At 41.6% G+C, this 18,832-nt stretch overlaps 1 protein-coding gene and 1 long non-coding RNA gene across 11 annotated transcripts in view; one reads left to right on the top strand and one right to left on the bottom strand.

Annotated features, from left to right (window-relative positions):
• Positions 1-12,764, bottom strand: part of LOC109264603 (uncharacterized) — an 87,323-nt gene extending 74,559 nt beyond the window's left edge. For 6 of the 9 annotated variants that reach the window (XR_008424878.1, XR_008424880.1, XR_008424876.1 and 3 more), the window contains exons 1-3: positions 12,579-12,690; positions 12,272-12,330; positions 11,623-11,756 (exon numbers count right to left, since the gene is read on the bottom strand). This is a non-coding gene — a long non-coding RNA (uncharacterized LOC109264603). Of the gene's footprint in view, positions 1-4,187; positions 4,623-8,288; positions 8,813-11,622; positions 11,757-12,271; positions 12,331-12,578 lie in introns of those variants that run through there. The other 3 variants (XR_008424882.1, XR_008424879.1, XR_008424883.1) reach the window with 3 other exon arrangements.
• The window catches only part of ZNF239 (zinc finger protein 239), a 95,929-nt gene extending 78,809 nt beyond the window's left edge, over positions 1-17,120 (top strand). Inside the window, exons 3-5 of one of the 2 annotated variants that reach the window (XR_008424870.1) lie at positions 12,615-13,263; positions 13,728-13,821; positions 15,798-17,120. The gene's annotated coding sequence lies outside the window, so the exon portion shown is untranslated. The remainder of the gene's footprint in view (positions 1-12,614; positions 13,264-13,727; positions 13,822-15,797) is intronic. The other variant, XR_008424872.1, reaches the window with a different exon arrangement.
• The last annotated feature ends 1,712 nt before the right edge of the window (positions 17,121-18,832 follow it).

The following is an 18,832-nucleotide window of genomic DNA, read 5'->3' on the forward strand; positions in this document are numbered from 1 at the left end:
TGACAAGCCCCCAGATCACCTGGCTCTGACAGTCACCGGGACTTACATTCATGAGACTCACAGGACTATAGCAAACAAACAGCTCTAAACAGGTGTAGGACAATCCCATCCCCATGAGTATATACCCAAGCCTGGCACAGAGGGAGCATTAAAAAAAGCCCATCTCCAATTTCTCCCTGGAAAGGGCCTAACTACATATTTTCCCAGCTGCTGCCTGATGGTTCAGCTTCCAATAAGCCTGCATCTAGGTGCCAACTGAGATCCTTGCCTTTGGTACACTGACAGTTCTTGGCACGCCCTTAACTACCAGGAGCCACTGAAAACAAAGGCAGCTTAGACAACACAAAGGTCTAAGATACCTGAGTGCTGGTGAGGCTGCGGAGGAAAGGGAATCCTTGTGTACTATTGGTAGAAATATTAATTGGTGCAGCCTCTATGGAAAACAGCATGGAAGATGCTCAAAAAATTAAAAATATGGGAGCGCCTGGGTGACTCGGTCAGTTAAGCCTCCCAACTTCGGCTCAGGTCATGATCTCACGGCTTGTGAGTTTGAGTCCCGCGTCAGGTTTTGTGCAGACAGCTTGGAGCCGGGAACCTGCCTCAGATTCTTTGTCTCCCTTCCTCTGCCCCTCCATCGCTCGTGCTCTGTCTCTCTCTCAAAAATAAACATTAAAAAAACTTTTTTAAAAATTAAAAATATGATCCAGCAATCCCACTTCTGGGTACATATCCAAAGGGAAAGAACACAGGATATTGTAGAGATACCTATACTCCCATATCCACTGCAGCATTACCCACAATGGCCAAGATACAGAAACAACCTAAGTTGTCCATCAACAGATGAACGGACAAAGATGTGGGGTATACATACATACACTAAGGACTATGATTCAGCCATGAGAAAGAAGGAACTCTTCCTATTTGGGACAACATGGATAGATTCTGAAATCATTATCATGCTGGATGAAGTAAGTCAGACAGAGAAAGACAAATAAATATAGCCCAGCATCATGTATACGTGGAATCTTAAAAAAGTCAAACTCCAGAACAAAAGGTAGAAAAGTGACTGCCAGGGGCTGGCCGGTAGTGGAAACAGGGAGAGTTTGGTAAAAGGTTACAAATTTTCAGCTGTAAGATGAATGAAGTGAGGATCTAATGTACAACATGGTAACTATAGCTGGTAACACTATCCCATGTAATTGAAATTTGCTAAGAGAGGAAAACTTAAATGTTTTCACCAGAAAGTAAAACCAAATAAGTATGTGAGGGAACAGATGTAACAAACAATTAACTAGATGGGGGAATACTTTCACAATGTACATGTACATCGAATCACATTTTTTGTTGTTGTTAAAGTTTCTATTTTTCGGTAATCTCCACACCCAACATGGGGCTTGAACTCACAATCCTTGAGATCAAGAGTTTCACGCTCTTCCAACCAGGTGCCCCTCCACTTTAAATATCTTACAATTGTATTTGTCAATTATACCTCAAAAAAACAGAACACATTTAAACATAAAATAAATACAATTAAATAGTAACAGTGTTCCAGCTTATAAGAATACCAGGACCCTGGCCCAATACAAGACTGAAAGTTAATCGTAAGATTACAAAATGCTTCCCTCTCTACAACTTCCCACCACATCAACAGGCTCCAGGGCAGTAACAACAGATAACAGATGAAAAAGCTATACAGTTTCAAGACAGAGAAGGCCAAAGTCAAGAGGGGAATCAAAAACAAGGGCACTTAGGGGTGCCTGGGTGGCTTAGTTGGTTAAGCATCGGACTCTTGATTTTGACTCAGGCTATGATCTTATGAGAACAAGCCCCATGATGGCTCCTCGCTGTCAGCTTGGGATACTCTCTCCCTCTGTCTCTGGCCTTCCCTGCCCATGTATGTTCGTATGCACGTGTGCTCCAGGGCAAGCTCTTTCTCAAAATAAATAAATAAAAATTAAAAAAAAAAAAAAAAAAAAAGGACAGTAAAGACATTTGAAGACTCTGGTACCTACAGCTGTTTAAAAAACATTAAACATTGCCCATCTCCTAGCCAAATTAACATAAATCCTCACATTATAAACCCATTTATCTCAGTTCTGTTACAGGATACATGTCCAGCGTTCAAAAAAAATTGCAAAGCATATCAAAAAGCAACAAAAAAAGCACACAGAAGAGACAAAGTAGTCATCAGAACCAGACTCAGATACAACACAGATGTTGGAAGTACGACACAGGGAGTTTAAAATAACTATGATTAATATGTTAGAGAGTTGAATGAAAAAATTAGACAATATTCAAGAACAAACGAGTAATATAAGCAGAGAAATAGAAATTCCAAGAAAAAAAAGGAAATGCTAGAATTCAAAGCCACAGTAATAGAATTGAGGAATGCCTTTGATGGGCACATCACAAGGAAAAAACCAGTGAACTTAAAAATAGGTCAATAAAAACTACACAAACTGAAATGTGAACAGAAAGAGGATGAAAAAAATAGCACATCCAAGAACTGTGGGTCAACATCAAAAGGTATAATATATGCATAAGTAGAGTGCCAGAAGCAGAACAGAGGCAGTATCTGAAGTAACAATGACCAAAAAATTCCAAAATTAATGACAGATTCAGGAAGTTCAGACAATACCAAGTGGGAAAAATACCAAGAAAACCACATCTAGTCACATCATATTTAAACTGCAGAAAATCAAAGACAAAGGGGAAAATCCTGAAAGAAGCAAAGAAGTGGGAGGTGGGGGAAGGCTGGGGGGAGGGGGGTGCACCTTACCTACAAAGGAACAATGATAAGAATTACAATAGACTTCTCAGAATCCATGCAAGCAAGAAGAATGGAGTGAAATATCTAAAGCTTTGAAAGCAGATACAGCCAGGCACACCTGGGTGGCTCAGTTGGTTAAATGGTTAAGCATCTGACTCTTGATTTTGGCTCAGGTCCTGATCCCAGGGTCCTGAGATTGAGCCATCTGTGGAGCCTGCTTAAGATTCTCTCTCTCTTTCCCTCTGCCCCTCCCCCTGCTCATGTTCCCACGGGGCACACATATCCGAAGGAAGGAAGGAAGGAAGGAAGGAAGGAAGGAAGGAAGGAAGGAAGGAAGGAAGACAGCCACCAACCTAGAATAAAAAAGATGCACCGAGGCATACATTTATATAACACTGAATGACAAAGATAAACTCTTATAAGCTTCCAGATGAAAGAACACTGACTCACAAAGTAAAGAGATACATCCTAACTTTAGATTTCTCCTCTGCAGTGGTGAAAGCAAAAACACAATTAGATTATGAGAAAGAATTTCAATGCAGAAATGCTATACACAAATAAATTGCTTTTCATATGACAGGCCCCAAATCGGATATGTTCAAATGGGCAGGGCCTCAAAGAATAAATCACCTACGGGATCTCTGCAGAGAAAATGCTGAGGAGGTACAAATAAGATGCCAAACAAGTCTCAAGCAAGGGGAAGGTGAAGAGGAGGGGAAGGAGTGGGAAACAACAGATCTTTTGGTGATACACAGCTACAACTAGATGGATAATATTAACGTGATGTGAAATGTACCACGTAATGTTAAAGACCTGTTGAAACAGAAGAGACTCTCCGTAAGGAAGGACCAATGATACACTGATAAGTTAGCAAAATGTAGGAGTCTGGGTATGGGGTGCAGGAGACCAAAGCTTTCTAAGATCGTCTAAGAGGGGCTGGAGGAGGAAGGGTAGCAGTTGCTACACCACGGAGCAGCAGAAGAGCCATGAAGCTTAATCCTGATGTGTCAGTAGATATGCGCTCAGTTATAATATTCAGCAGTAAGTTGGTAACTGTGAGAATTAAGAATCAGAAGTCTACCAGATTAACAAAGAAGAAAAATTAAACATTAAGAAGTTTGAACAAGCCAGAAAAAGTAAAGTTTCTGAAAATGTACAATTAGTAGCATAAAATTGTGGTATATATTTGTGTTATGCTAAAATATAATATTTAGCAAACTAAGATGGATATATAAAACCAAATATATGGATTATTGCAGAAAATGTGAATGGATATATTTCTTATCCAAGACGGATTGACATGGTGATCAAAAAAACCAAAATGCTGACATTTGTTGTTTATAAAAAAATAAATCTGAAAGTGGTAAGGAATGGTGAAAAATGAAGGAATGAACAAAATGTTACCAAAAAATGCAAATAAAAGGGAGGCAAGCATGGCTTTATTTATATCAGATTAACTACAATTTACAGCCTTTACTTTCAGTAGGGCAAAGACAGACATCATGTAATGATGATAAATGACAAAAATTAATCAACATTTAAGTTAAATCTACATGCATCCAAACAGGTTTTTAAAAATTGCCATAATTACAGAATAATTTGGTTAAAGAAAACAAACAAACCACAATTACAGTGAGAGACAATGTATCTCTATCAATAAGAAAGGACAAGTATCAGGGCGCCTGGGTGGCTCAGTCAGTTAAGCGTCCGACCAGCTCAGGTCACGATCTCACAGTTTGTGAGTTCGAGCCCCGCATCGGGCTCTGTGCTGACAGCTCAGAGCCTGGAGCCTGCTTCACATTCTGTGTCTCCCTCTCTCTCTGCCCCTTCCGTGCTCATGCTGTGTCTCTCTCTGTCTCAAAATTAAATAAACATTAAAAAAAATTAAAAAAAAAAAAAAAGGACAAGTATCAAGTGGAGTTTATTTAACCCTTGTGTCAGGTAATAAATGACAGCTAAAATTCAACAGGCACTTACTTGGAAGAGTACCTTTCACAGAATATTTTAAATATATATTATTTCATATTCAGGGCAAACCTATAACATAGGTATTATTTCCCCCCAATTAACAGATAGGAACATTGAGACAGAAAAAAGTTATTGACTTTCTAAGGTCATCCTTAACTGGAATCGGGTCATCTGACGATAAAGATCCGCTTATAATTGTTCTGTTATACTGTGGTTTCAGAGAAAATATTATTAAATTCTATAAATTCTATAAAAGAGGTTTTATAACCTACTTTGTCTGATTATGACATATAAAACCGAAATGAAAAATATAATCTCTACCAAAAAGTCATTAACTCATGAGATGGTCTCCAAATTAAAAACTAGGTCAAAGAAAAGTAACCAACATCCAAATTACTAATTTCCTAGAAAAGAACAAAGTGGGCACTTCTTGTTTTGTTTAATGTTTATGTATTTATTTTGAGAGAGAGCACAGGAGCACAAGCAAGGAAGAGTGTGGGGCGGGGAGGGGTGGAGACAGAGAATCCCAAGCAGGCTCCATGCTGTCAGTGCAAAGCTCTGCATGGGGCTTGAACTCACAAACTGTCAGATCATGACCTGAGCTGAAAACAAAAATTGGACACTTAACCAACTGAGCCACACAGGTGGCTCACCCCATTTAATGATTTTCAACACTATGTGCCACTGTCCTAGGTACTTGGGATACAACAGTGAAAAACAAAATTCACCTCCTCTAGCCTTCAGGGGTTGGTGGGGGGGGGGGGGGTTACATTGATTCAGAAAGGGGAAAACAGAGGGTAAACTATATAATAATAAAGAAACCGTAGAGTAGGTTAGACGAAAAGTGCTATGTTAAAAATACAAAGTAGACCAGGGCACCTGGGTGGCTCAGTTGGTTAAACAACTGACTTCCCCTCAGGTCATGATCTCACAGTTTGTGAGTTCGAGACCCACGTAAAGCTCTGTGCTGACAGCTCAGAGCCTGGAGCCTACCTCAGATTCTGTGTCTTCCCCTCTCTATACCCCTCCCCTGCTCACAATCTGTGTCTCTCTGTCTCCCAATAATAAATAAATGTTAAAAAAAAAAAAAAGTGTTTTTTTAATTAAAAAAAACAAAAAACAAAGTAGACCAAAATTAGGCGATGCGAACACTGGGGGTTAGCGTAGCAATTTTAAGCTGGGAGTTTGCCTAGACCTCACTGAGCAGTGACCTTTGAGCCAAGCCCTGAGGAGGAATGGGAGTGCACCACCAGGCTCCCTGAGTAAAGCACATTTGGAAGTACATTTGGTACAAGGATGAAGGTGGCATTGCGCATGGTATGTTTCCAGAACAGCAAGAAAGCAAGCAGGGCTAGAGCACAGTGATCAAGGGGCTAAGGAAGTGAGATCAAAATGGATCAAAAATGAGCCACATAAGCCACTATAAGAACTTGGGCTTTTACTCAGAAAAATGTAGATGCTGAACAGAGGAGCGACCTAAAAGAACCTGACTCATATTCTACAAAGAGCACTGTGGATGCTGTGTGGAGGGGCCAGGATTGAGAAGCAGCAAGACCTGCTCTGCTCTGTAACTATTTCTATAATCTAGACAACAGCAGATCAATTATTCTGGCCTGGTGAGGGTAGCTGCAGCAGAGAAGATCAGAAGAGGTCACACTTTCGATACATGTTAGATACAGGGCCCAGTGGTTGTGCTGACAAAGAAGATATGGAGCACAAGAAAAATTAAAAAAAAAATTTTTAAAAGGTCAAGGATGATTCCAAAGAGTCTGCTATTAAACAAGGAGAAGGCACCAGAGGGGGCTGGTTTGGGAGGGGAAGCCCAGGAAGTCAATTTTAGTTACACTGACCTTGAGTCTATAAAACATTCAAGTGGAGACAGAGAGCAGTTAGATACATGCATCTCAAGTGCAGGAAGAGATCTGCAGGCCAGAGATTATCAGCAGATGAGAACAGACGAGACCGTCAAGGAGAGGGGGTGCTCAGACAGAGGAAGGACCAGGACCAAGGACTGAGCTCTAGGGCACACCAACATTCAGAGGTAGGAAGAAAAGGAGGAACGAGCAAATGAGAGAGAAGGAATATTAACAGAGTGTGAAAGCCAAGTGAATCAAGTGAAATCAGAAGGAAAAAGTAGCCAGTGGTGTCAAAAGTGACTAAAAGAGCACGTAAGAAGAAGCCTTTTACCACTGGATTCAGCAATGGAGGGCACTGCTGAGTTTGACTAAAAAAAAACGAAGGGAGAAGATAGGGTTTTAAGGTTTTTAGTTCATAGCAGGATGCTAAATTAACACCATTGTTGGCTCCCTCCCAGAAGATCAGTCCAGGGAGAAAGAGCTGGAAAGCAAAGCAAACTGTGAGTAACCCTTTGTGGGACTCTGGTTAACTGAACTGGTGTGTGTGAGCCATGCTTTTCGCTGGAACAAAAAGCACCTACTCCCACTTGGGGATGACAAGTGACAAACTGGGAAGAATCAACCACAACTTTTATCGTGTTCTAAAGGAAGATTTCCTTAATATAAAGAAGTTAAATCTATACTTTAAAATTTTCCAGAAAGAAGGGAGCCTGGGTGGCTCAGTCAGTTAAGTGTCTGACTTCAGCTCAGGTCATGATCTCACGGTTCATGAGTTCCAGCCCCATCAAACTCTGTGCTGACAGCTCTGAACCTGGAGCCTGCTTTGGATTCTGTGACTCCCTCTCTCTCTCTCTGCCCTTCTCCCACTTGCACTCTGTGTCTCTCTCTTAAAAATAAATATTTTTTCAAATTTCCATAAAGAAAATCCAGACCCTAGATAAATTCACTTAATTTTATAAATAAAAAATAAATAATACCAATCTTACGCAAACACTTCCAGAGATGAGGTAGTGAGGAAATCAGTAACAAGTTTTTTGAGGCCAGTATAAAATTGACATAAAACCTGACAAAGACATTATAAGAAAGGAAAATAACAGTCTCTCTCATGAACAAAGACAAAGACAAAAACTGTAGACAACTTATCATGAAACATATTTAAAGGTGATAGAATAAAAAGGCCAGGGGGGATTTTTTTCCTGGTTTAACATCTGAAAATCAAGCACTAATAGATTTACCTCAACCAACATGCTAATATCAATCATTAAAAGAACACAGGAGAAAACCGTATATAATCACCTCAGTAATCAACACCCATTGGATGATAAAAACGCTCAGCAAACTAGGAGCAGAAGGAAACTTCCCAAAGAATATCTACCAAAAAAACATACAGCACACATCAAACAAAGTGATAAAATATTAAAAACTTTCCCTTGAGACTGGAAAGAAAGCAAGGATGGACTAGTTCTATTCCATAGTACTTTATAGCTCCTAGCCACAGAAATAAAGAGACAAAATAAAAAAATATAAATTTTTAAATGAACAAAAATCTATTAAATGGGGGCACCCCAGTGGCTCAGTTAGTTGAGCATCCAACTCTTGATTTTGGCCCTAGTCATGATCTCAGAGACATGGGAGAGAGCCCCACATTGGGCTCTGTGCCGAGCATGGAGCCTGCTTAAGATTCTCTCTGTCTTTCTGTCTCTCTCTCTCCCTCGGCCCCTCTCCCCCCACTCGCAAGCTCTCTCTAAAATTTTTTTTTTTAATTTTAAAAAAAGACAAAAGAAAAAGTAAAAAATGTCCATACAACATAGTTGTGTAGGTAGAAAATCCAAAATAATTTACAGATGAAATATGAGTTAATAAATGGTAAGTGTAGAGGCCACATTTAGGCAACAGCCTTGAACAATGAATATAGAAAGGGCCCAGGGGGACCCCAATCCCCTGGCTGAATACAAACAGTCTCATTAGATGACACGCCTCAAAATATCCATAGGCCTTAACTAATCAGTGGGCTAGTTACAACCACGCAGAGTTACCAAGAAAGGGAAAATTCCATTTGTCCCCTACCTTCTCACTTTTCCCCTTTAAATACAGCCCCCACCACTGCCTTATTGCAGACAACCTCTGCTTTGCTGTCCTGCCCTCTACTCCCTTGGGGTGTATTTGATAAACTTCTATCTCCTTTGTTCTGCCTCTGGTGAATTCTTTCACCTCCATCCTATTGGGAGAGACATCACAGTAAGGTCACTAAAAAAAGTTCAATATACAAAAATTCACTATATTTCTATATATCAGCAGCACCCAAATAAGGAGAAAAATATTCAACTAAGGATAATTCTAATAAAAAAAAGGACAAGACGTATATATAGAATTTATCAAACAGTGCTGAGAAAAAGAGAGCCTAAATGAAGAAAAATGTCATGTTCATGAATTGAAAATTCAAGTCTTGGGGCACCTGGGTGGCTCAGTTGGTTGAGCATCTGACTTCAGCTCAGGTCATGATCTTGCAGTTTGTGAGCTTGAGCCCCGCGTCAGGCTCTGTGCTGACAACTCAGAGCCTGGAGCCTGCTTCCGAGTCTGTGTCTCCATCTCTCTCTGCCTCTCCCTTGTTCATTCTCTGCCTCTCTCTCTGTCAAAAATAAATAAACTTAAAAAAAAAAAAAAAAAAGAAAATTCAAGTCTTTATTAATATGACCAGTCTGCCAAATCAATCTATAGATTCAATGTCATACCAAATTCCAACAGATTGGCGCGGGGGGGGGGGGGGGGGGAGTTGACAAAGATTATTATAAAGTTTATATGGAAATACAAAGGACTTAAAGTAGCCAAGACAAATCTTGAAGAATGAAAGTAAAAAACATATTCCCACAGATATGAATACTTTTTATAAAGCTACAATAATAAGGGCAGGGTAGTATTGGCATGAGGCTAGATAAAGAGACAACTGAAGAGAAATAAGAATCCAAAAAGAGACACACACATACATGGTCACCTGATTTTCAACAAAATTCTCGTGGGAAAGGAAGTCTTTTTCATAAAAGGTACTACAGGAACGGGATAGCCATAGCTCATGACAAAAAAAGAGACAGGGAAAGATACATGTGTATGCATTTATATATAATAATTCAAAATGGATCATACACTTAAATGTGAAAGTAAAACAATTCGAGCTTTTAGAAGAAAGCACAGATGGATTCCCTTATGACTTCTGGACAGGCAAAGATTTTTTAAGCAGGACACAAAGAGCACTAACAATTAAAGATCGACAAACTGGACTTGATTAAATTCAGACAAAGTCTCAAAGAAGATATTTGCAGTACATGTATCCAACAAAGGACTCCTATAAAGAACATACAAGGAATTCCTACAAGTTAACACAGCAAAGACAAGCTACCAAAATTTTTAATGGACAAGACTGAAACACACTTCAACAAAAAGATATCAGAATGGTCAGTTAATATGGAAAGATGCTCAACATCATCAGCCTTCAGAGAAGTGCAAATTAAAATCACAATGAGATACCACTACATTCACTCACCAAATACTGAAAAGAAAAGAAAGAAAATGAAAACAAAAGAAACCTCACAAACAATATCAAATGCTGTCAAGGGTCAAGGATACAGTGCAACAGGACTGGGGGATGGCTGGTGGGAAGGTAGAGTAGTACAACTATTTTGTCGAACCACTGGCAAAATCTGTCAAAGCCAAACAGACATATGTTCTATGACCCATCAATTCCACTTCTAGGTTTATATTCCTCAGAATCAAGTGCATATGTACACCAAAAGACATATACAAAAGCCAGAATTAAAAACAGCCCAAATATCCATCTAGAGCAGAATGGATGAACTGTGGTAGAGTCATACAGTGGGAAAAAAACAAAACTAGTGCTACCCGCGGATGATGTTACAGACGTAACACTCAGTAAAAGAAGTCAGATGAGACACAAAAGAACATATATTGCATGATTCTATTTATATGAAGTTTAAAATAAGACAAAACTAATAAATGTTAATAGAAATCAAAATAATGGTTCCCCTCGAGTGAGAGTGGGCAAGTACTGTCTTGGAAAGAACACAAAGGAATTCTTCTGCATTGCAGAAAATGACCCTTATTCTGACCTGGGTGATAGCCACCCAGATGCATAGTGTACGAAAAATTCAAGTTGTACCCTTCCGATTTGTGCACTTAATTTCAATTTCAAAAAAAAAAAAAGAAGAAAGAAAGAAACATTAACAACTTGAAAGTAACAAAATTTATTTACCAACTGGATGTGTAGGTTGCAGGCAAAGGCCAGCACTTAGAACAAAAGCTATGTTTGTTACCTGGATGATGAGCTGGCTGGTAATAACATTTAGTAGGAAATAAAGAAGGGTGGCAGGGCAGCGGGGGGGATCTATAGAGTTTGAAGGGCCTTTAGACGAGCCATTCACAGTTGGCCATTAAGGTCTAAGATAGGGGAGAGGGCTGGACCAGAGAGCCAGATTCAAGCATCCCAGCAAATGGTACATCTCCAGAGAGAACAGATTAGTCAGCAAGACCAGGAGAGTGAGGACAATCACTGGAGAGTGAGGAGATCAATAACAGACACTGTGGGAGAAACAATAAGAGGCAAAAAGAGGAAGAAGACTCTACTGAGAGGACAGAAAAGAATTACAGAAGGAGGAATAGACCAGAAAACAACCAACAAGACTTTCTAGGAGAGACTGGACATGAACGTAAAAACTGGACAGAATGCTCAATTCACTGAGCATTACCTTAATTAAAGTAACTTCAGTACTAAAGTATCCATGACATTTGCCATAATAAGATCACTAATGTCCCTTACCAGACAGATCCAACAGTGATTTGGTTTGAAATACGGAAATGGGGAAACATTTGCCAGAAAATACCTTTAACCCATCTGTTGCACACTCTATACATAGCATTAAAGATTATCTGAAGGTGGTATAATCCATTCTTTTTGGAGACATCCCTGGTTCTATGCCTGGATTAGGCAGAAAAAGGTCGATGGGGGTGGGAGCATACCTGGGTGGCTCAGTGGGTCAGGCATCAAACTCTTGATTTCAGCTCAGGTCACCATCTCACAGTTCATGGGATCAAGTCCCGCGCTTTCCAGCCTACTTTGGATCCTCTCTCTCCCTCCCCTACTTGCGCATGCTCTATCAAAATAAATAAACAAACATTTTTTAAAAAAAGAAAGAGGTCTATGGCACCATGGTGTTTTGGCCTTTAGAAACCTGGACTGACTGAGTTCTCCTTTAGCACAAGTGTCCTGCTTCCCTTGAGGAGCAATTATAGGCAGCAGACTGCATTACTTCTCATAGTAACTGAAAGATTATTTACTATGTTACACAGGAAGAACAAGACAGGAACATTTTTAAGAACTCTTATGTCTTCTGAGGAATTAGCATGACAGTTTCTTCAGGGGCCAATTCAAACCATGCAACAGAAAATGTCTGCATTTTTGCTACGACTATCAGAAGAATCGGACAGATTTGGCTGTAATATAAAACCTGCACATTTCTGCACACCACTTTGTCCTCATATTGATGCGCTCCTGGCTATTTTCCCTGAAGCTGATTTTCATCTATTTCTATATTTCCATTCTAACCTATTGACCCTTAAAAGCCTCATACAGTCACAGTAAACAAAATAGGGAAAATAAACAACTCACCTGAGATCTATTCATTTTCTACGGAACTAGGAAACATGTAGGGAACTACAAAGGTGGAGCTAGGGGAGAAGAAAGAAAAAATAATCACAAGAGATCTGACCTACTTTGCACCTCCCTGGATTCTCTCACCTATAAAACTCCACTCACTAGCTGGATAAAATGTCCTCCTGTAGGAGAACATCCTTTGGTCCTTAACTACCTCGACAGTAGTTTCTGTCTTTTGATGGAAGCCCGTTTTGACTTAACTGTATCTGAAAATCCGACTATTGGTTAGACCGCACATGAACAGGAGGACCCTGACATTTACCCTCTCTGGCTCAGTGTTTTTCATCTTTCATTGTAGGCAGAAACAGGTAACCCAGAAGTTCTTTCCTGCACTACCTTCTGAGTCTGCGAAGTCAGAGGAGAGGATGCAACACATCTGTCAATGCCGCATGTGGCATAAGGGCCCCTCAGGATCTGAAAAGGGTGGAGCATTTGAAAGACATCAAAGTCTGTTAGAGAGGTCTCAGAATTTTCTTGGTGGGTTGAAAACCAGTGTCACCCACAGAGGGTAACTACACCTGCCGTGGTGAGAATTTTGTACCGTACACAATTGTCAAATTACTATATTGTACGCCTGAAACCAATATAATGTATGTCAACTATACTTCAATAAAAGAAAAATGCCGTCACCAACCCCCCCGCAAAAAAAAAAAAAAGAATTTTCTTGGTGGTAGGTGGTATTTCTTTCTCCCAGACCATCCTCTCTCAAACCTGCAAATGAAGTGACCTTTCCTTGGCAGGCTTGCCCTTTGGCCTTAGCCCTTACTCACCTCTCCTAAAACCTGGCTCAGACCTCAGATTGTCAAGGTTGAAGGGTGGCTTGCACAACACAAGGATCACATACTGCTACTAGCCCTGCAAATCTACAGTCTGCTCTTTCTCTGCCTCGCCCTCCTCTGCTCTGCAGCCCTGGTCCGGGATCGCCATTCAGACTGGCGATCTTACAGGTGGGATTCCTCTTTACAAGAGCTTGGTTCCTAGGAATCAGGACACGAATGTCAGGGACAAAATCATTTTAGTTGTAACCTACCATTAGGGTCTCAAATCTTGGAGCTCCCTGGGCCCCAGAATCTTGGGCTGGTCCTTCAAAAACCCCAAACTAGGACCACAGGCTGGACAGTTCGTTCAGACCAGGCCCAGAACTAACCATTATGAAGAGTGACCCAGGAAACCTCACGACACCAAGAATCCCCAAAATACCAGTGCCCCACAATAAAGCGGAGTCTACGTTATACTTGACAGCGATACCCTCTGGCTCAGTACTGGGTCGGACACAAAGCCGGATTTAGGCAGAATCATTTCTTAGGGAGGAGGCAGTTGTGGACGCGCCTCCTAGCGCCACCTCCCGCGGGGCTGCACGATCCGAGGCACTCGCGGGCCTGAGACTCCATTTCCTAATCTGTTACAGCAGAAGGGTGAGGATTCCCTGCATCGCCGAGCGCGCGGCGGCCTCAGAACAGGAGGGCCAACGCCATCGCGGCCTTTTTGAAAACCATCAGGCTCCGGTAAGCGTACAAAGATCTGATCCGGATCCGCCTGCACGGCCACTCCCGCGGGCACGGATCCGAGGCCCACGCCCCGCCCTTCCGCAGCCGCCGCTCCCCAACTGCGCTCCAGCCCCTGCCTCGCCCAGGGGCAGGCCGCGCGCGGGCGACGCATGCGCCAGAACTCCCGCCCTCCCCACCCCTTCCCCCCGGCTCCCGCGCGGTGCAAACCGCAGACCCGGAAAACGCTTCCCATCAGGCCCCGCGGCAGGAACCGCCCCCCCCGCCCGGCCCTAGAGGGGGAGGGGGGTGCCGAGCCGCGTAGGCTATAACCGCGAGGGGGCGTGAGGCCGACCTTCGGCCAGCCCAGACTCGTGGGCTAAAGTCTCGAGACGTTTCGAGCCGAGCGAGCGTTGCGGAGGAAAACAAGCCCTTGGCCGCAGAGTTTCCCACAGGAAGGCACGGCAGCTTGGAGCTGGGCGTGTTGGTTGTAGTAGTAATGATAAAATATGATGGTGCCAGCTTCTCAAAATTACTTGCAATACGCAAAAATTGTAGATGAATAAAAATACAAACCGAAAGAAAACGACTATCACACACAGCCTGATCTCCGTTAGATGGCTGTGCACCATCTTCTGACATTTTACAAAAATGGCATTTTAAGGACGTGACTATTCTAGCATGTTTTCGGTAAAGAAGGTAAACATTTTCTTGGTCAGTTTATGTCCCGGCTCTTTCTTATTGATACTTCCAAATAAATAGGACATTCGAAAGAATTTAATGAGCGGACACAATACAACTCTCATAGAGTCAACAGCTGTTAATATTTTGCCATGTTTGCTTTATCTAGATGTGTAGTCATTTATGATGACACCAGCCCTGAATATGTCATCATGTATCATCTAAGATTAAGGGCATATTCCTGCGAGATCACAATAACATTATCACACCTATACTATTTAACACTAATTCCATAAAAACCATTTAATATCAAGTCCATATTCAAATTTCCCCAACTGTTCCAAAATGTCTCTTATAAAAGTTTTGTTAAGTTTTTTTGAAACTATTTTTTTTAAACCAGGATTCAACAAAACCCAAAACAATGGAACCCACATATTGTGGGTGGTGTATTAGAATGTGTAAGTGAAAATAAGACAAGATTTACTCTCTAGATAATTGAGTACTAATTTTCCCATTGGAATAAGTGTAGTGAGTGCATTCTGAAAGAGCATAAATCTACCAATAGGATACAGAAATTTTGTTTTAATTCTACTTCATATTTTCTGAGCATTTAACAGAATTCAGCTACCAATTCAACTGCATAATCCATCAAACTTGAATTGTATTAAAATTCAAAATTTGGAGCAGCTGGGTGGCTCAGTGGGTTAAGCTCTGACTTGGTCTCTGGTCATGAACTCGCAATTTGTGAGTTCAAGCCCCGTGTGAGGCTCTGTGCTGACAGCTCAGAGCCCGGAGCCTGCTTTAGAGTCTGTGTCTCCCTCTCTCTTTGTTCCTCCCCTGCTCGAACTCTCTCTCCCTCTCTCTCTCTCTCTCAAAAATAAAGATTTAAACAAAAATTTTTTAATCAAAATTTTATTCCAAAGCTATCAATTTTCAGGCATGTTTTACAGCACAAGGTCGAATACTACTCCTAAGTAAATATTAGTTGGTTAAAAAAAGAAAGATTTTTAATTTTAACAACACTGAATATTAAAGTAGCGACACAAGTCTGGAGATCACAAAATGAATGTTTCAAAACACATACGCAACATTTACAGGAGACTTGACATGTGATAGAGTTAAATTTTGTGTGTTTAAGGTAAAGGGGATTTTGTATAGTAGTAAAACAAATATTGACCTCAATTTGCTGCTCAAGAGTTTTAAAAATCTATGACTCCCAACAATTTTTTTAAAATATTAAGAGAATTTCATTATTTTAAACTTTGTATATAACATATAACTTTGAAATATTTATTCACATTATTTTAAATTTGCAGAACTTAAATTCCCGTATGTGACAGCAATATCCTTAACCGGCAGTCTTTTGCACAGTTCAGGTATGTGTGAATTTCAGTCACTATGGTTTAGTTAAATAACACTGGCCCCACAACAATATGATTCCAATTTCAGCTACCACTTTATATTAACTGAGGAATTGCATGAAGTAGAATCTCAGCTGCTAGGTCTTCAGTCTACAAATCACTAATAACGGCTGCACATCATGATCAGTGACAAGTCACATCCCTTCTTTCAAAGTCTGCCGGTAATCCGTCACTAAATCTGTTACTCAGTTCACACTGAGAGAGCAACAGTTGGAGTTGTGTGGGCTCTTTGACTCCCATTGGTAAACTGTTTTGGTTACTGAGAATTGCAGAACTCTCAGCACATAGTAATTCCATCCGGACCTCTGCTGGGAGACAAACTCTAGTATGGCATCTACCGGCATCAGGCTGTGTCCCTGGGATGACCCCAGCCACTCCCATGCCCACCTCCCTACCCTGCCTGCCAGTCACACACACACACACACACACACACACACACACACACACACACACACACCATTAAAATGTTGGGCCAAAAAACTCAACTCTGCCAGAATTTGCTGTTTGTGCCAGCCAATAGCGATAGGCCCCTAACTTCCTTTTCTTAGAACATTTACTGATTAGGAATTCTTCCTCTGTCCCTTTGAGATGTACATGTACCACCAACTCAGAAGTGTCTCTTCAAGAACCTGAAAGCCATTTCCTTGAAGTGTATCCATCAGGAAGGATAGGGCCTCTGTCTCCCAGTCTCTGTGCGAGGATAGAATTCTAAATTAAATAATTACAGCTGCAGCTGACCTAATCGCATTTATACTTTTTAATATTTCACTTCTCTGACTCTACTTGAGCCTCTGCTTTCCCCCACCACATTCTCCTTTTAAAATATTCTATTACCTCCTGGCACATAGGTGGCTCTGTCAGTTAAGCATTCAACTCTTGATTTTGGCTTAGGTCATGATCTCACGGTTCATGAGATTGAGCCCCACATAGGGAGCTGCTCAGAGTCTGCTTGGGATGTTCTCTTTCCTCCCTCTCTGCCACTCCCAACTCTCTCCCTCTCTCTTTCAAAATAAATAAACTTTACAAAAATCCTATCACTTCTGCACAAATTAGAATAGAGCTCAACCCTTTCCTCTACTGTCAGTAACTACTGGATAAAGTCTATTTTCACCACCTTAACTAATGTCTGGCTGTATTTATCTTTTTTTTTTTAATGTTTGTTTTTTTTTTATTTTATTTTTGAGAGAGACAGAGCACGAGTGGGTTAGGGGCAGAGAGAGAGAGGGAGACACAGAATCTGAAGCAGGCTCCTGGCTCCGAGCCATCATCACAGAGCCCGTTGCAGGGCTCGAACTCATGAACCGTGAGATCATGACCTGAGCAGAAGTCAGACACTTAACCGACTGAGCCACCCAGGCACCCCAGCTGGGTTTATCTTTGACATTACCCAGAAGAAAGGAGATGGACTTCCCATTCAAAATTGGGTTTGGGTGTCAAAAGTGATGGCACCCCACATGCACAAAGAGGGTTTATCACTCATCTAATGAGGCTTTCTGGAGCGAACAGGGATAGTTTCCATGCAAGTCCCAAAACGGCTTAAGAGAGCCCTGAAAAGACTGGCTTAAGGGTTTTATTGGGCTTAAGGGGTGGGACTGACATGTGGGCTCATGGGCTTGTGTGACTTGAAATTCCCTCCAGAGTCAAAGGGGGGGGGGGATTACCTGGGCTTTCACATCAGCTTGCCCAGACGTAGGGCAGGAGGAGAAGGAAGACTGGTGGAGCTTAAAAGCTGTCATTGTTGCATCCACACGACTCCTGAAACAGAATGCTACGGGCACCGGTGACAGTCACAACAAAGTTTATTGCAATGAGAGGCAAGGCAAACCGATCAGTCGGGACCGACACTCTTGACCAGAGTGCAGTCTCGAACAGCCGGAGTGCAGAAATTTTTTTTTTTTTAACATTTATTTATTTTTGAGACAGAGAGAGACAGAGCATGAATGGGGGAGGGGCAGAGAGAGAGGGAGACACAGAATCGGAAGCAGGCTCCAGGCTCCGAGCCATCAGCCCGGAGCCCGACGCGGGGCTCGAACTCACGGACTCACAGACCGTGAGATCGTGACCTGAGCTGAAGTCGGACGCTCAACCGACTGAGCCACCCAGGAGCCCCAGAGTACAGAATTTTTATAGCCTACCACATCATCTTATTATCACCTGGGAACAGAACAAAGGAATAGTTCCCAGGTGGAAACAGTTCAAACAGGCCCTTGCCCCAATCCAATCAAGCGCTAATCCATCCCTTGATTGATAGGATAAGGCTGTTATCTCTTAACCTATGGTGTTAAAACAAAGATGTTATCTCTTAAGGCTACCGGTTAGCCCTACCCTTACAGTCATCAGTCAAAGGTCAAAAATGGGTCGGACTATTACACCAACCCGTGGCATTAAAAAAAATAATAGTAATTAAGAGGAAATTGGACAACAAGGATGAAATTGCAGCAAAGACAGCAAAAGTTATAATGCTGGAATGAAATTCAAGTTGAACATAGAGTTACAGAAGGAAGAGCTGGCCAGGGGGGCACCTGGGTGGCTCAGTCAGTTAAGTGTCTGACTTCGACTCAGGTCACAATCTTGCGGTTTGTGGGTCCGAGCCCTGCATTGGGCTCTCTGCTGTCAATGCAGAGCCTGCTTCGGATCCTCGGTCTCCCTGTCTCCCTGCCTCTCTGCCCTTCTCCCGCTCACACTCTCACTCTCTCTCTCTCTCTCAAAATAAATAAATAAACATTTAAAAAAAGAAAAGAAAGAGCTGCCAGGGAAATTTCGACACTGTCACCATTTAAGAGGCTCTAGATTTACAGCCAGAGGAACTTGCGGAAGGGGAACGCATCCACATAAATGAGGGAAGTGATAAAAGGGATGAAAATGTCCCAAGGAAGTGATGCTGTTTTTCTGGGTTTGTTTTTTCTAAGTAACTGTGTTAGACTTCTGTC

This window comes from Panthera pardus, unplaced genomic scaffold, assembly GCF_024362965.1.
Source record: "Panthera pardus isolate Hobbes unplaced genomic scaffold, ASM2436296v1 HiC_scaffold_22, whole genome shotgun sequence".
In the NCBI taxonomy this organism is placed as follows: Eukaryota; Metazoa; Chordata; class Mammalia; order Carnivora; family Felidae; genus Panthera; species Panthera pardus.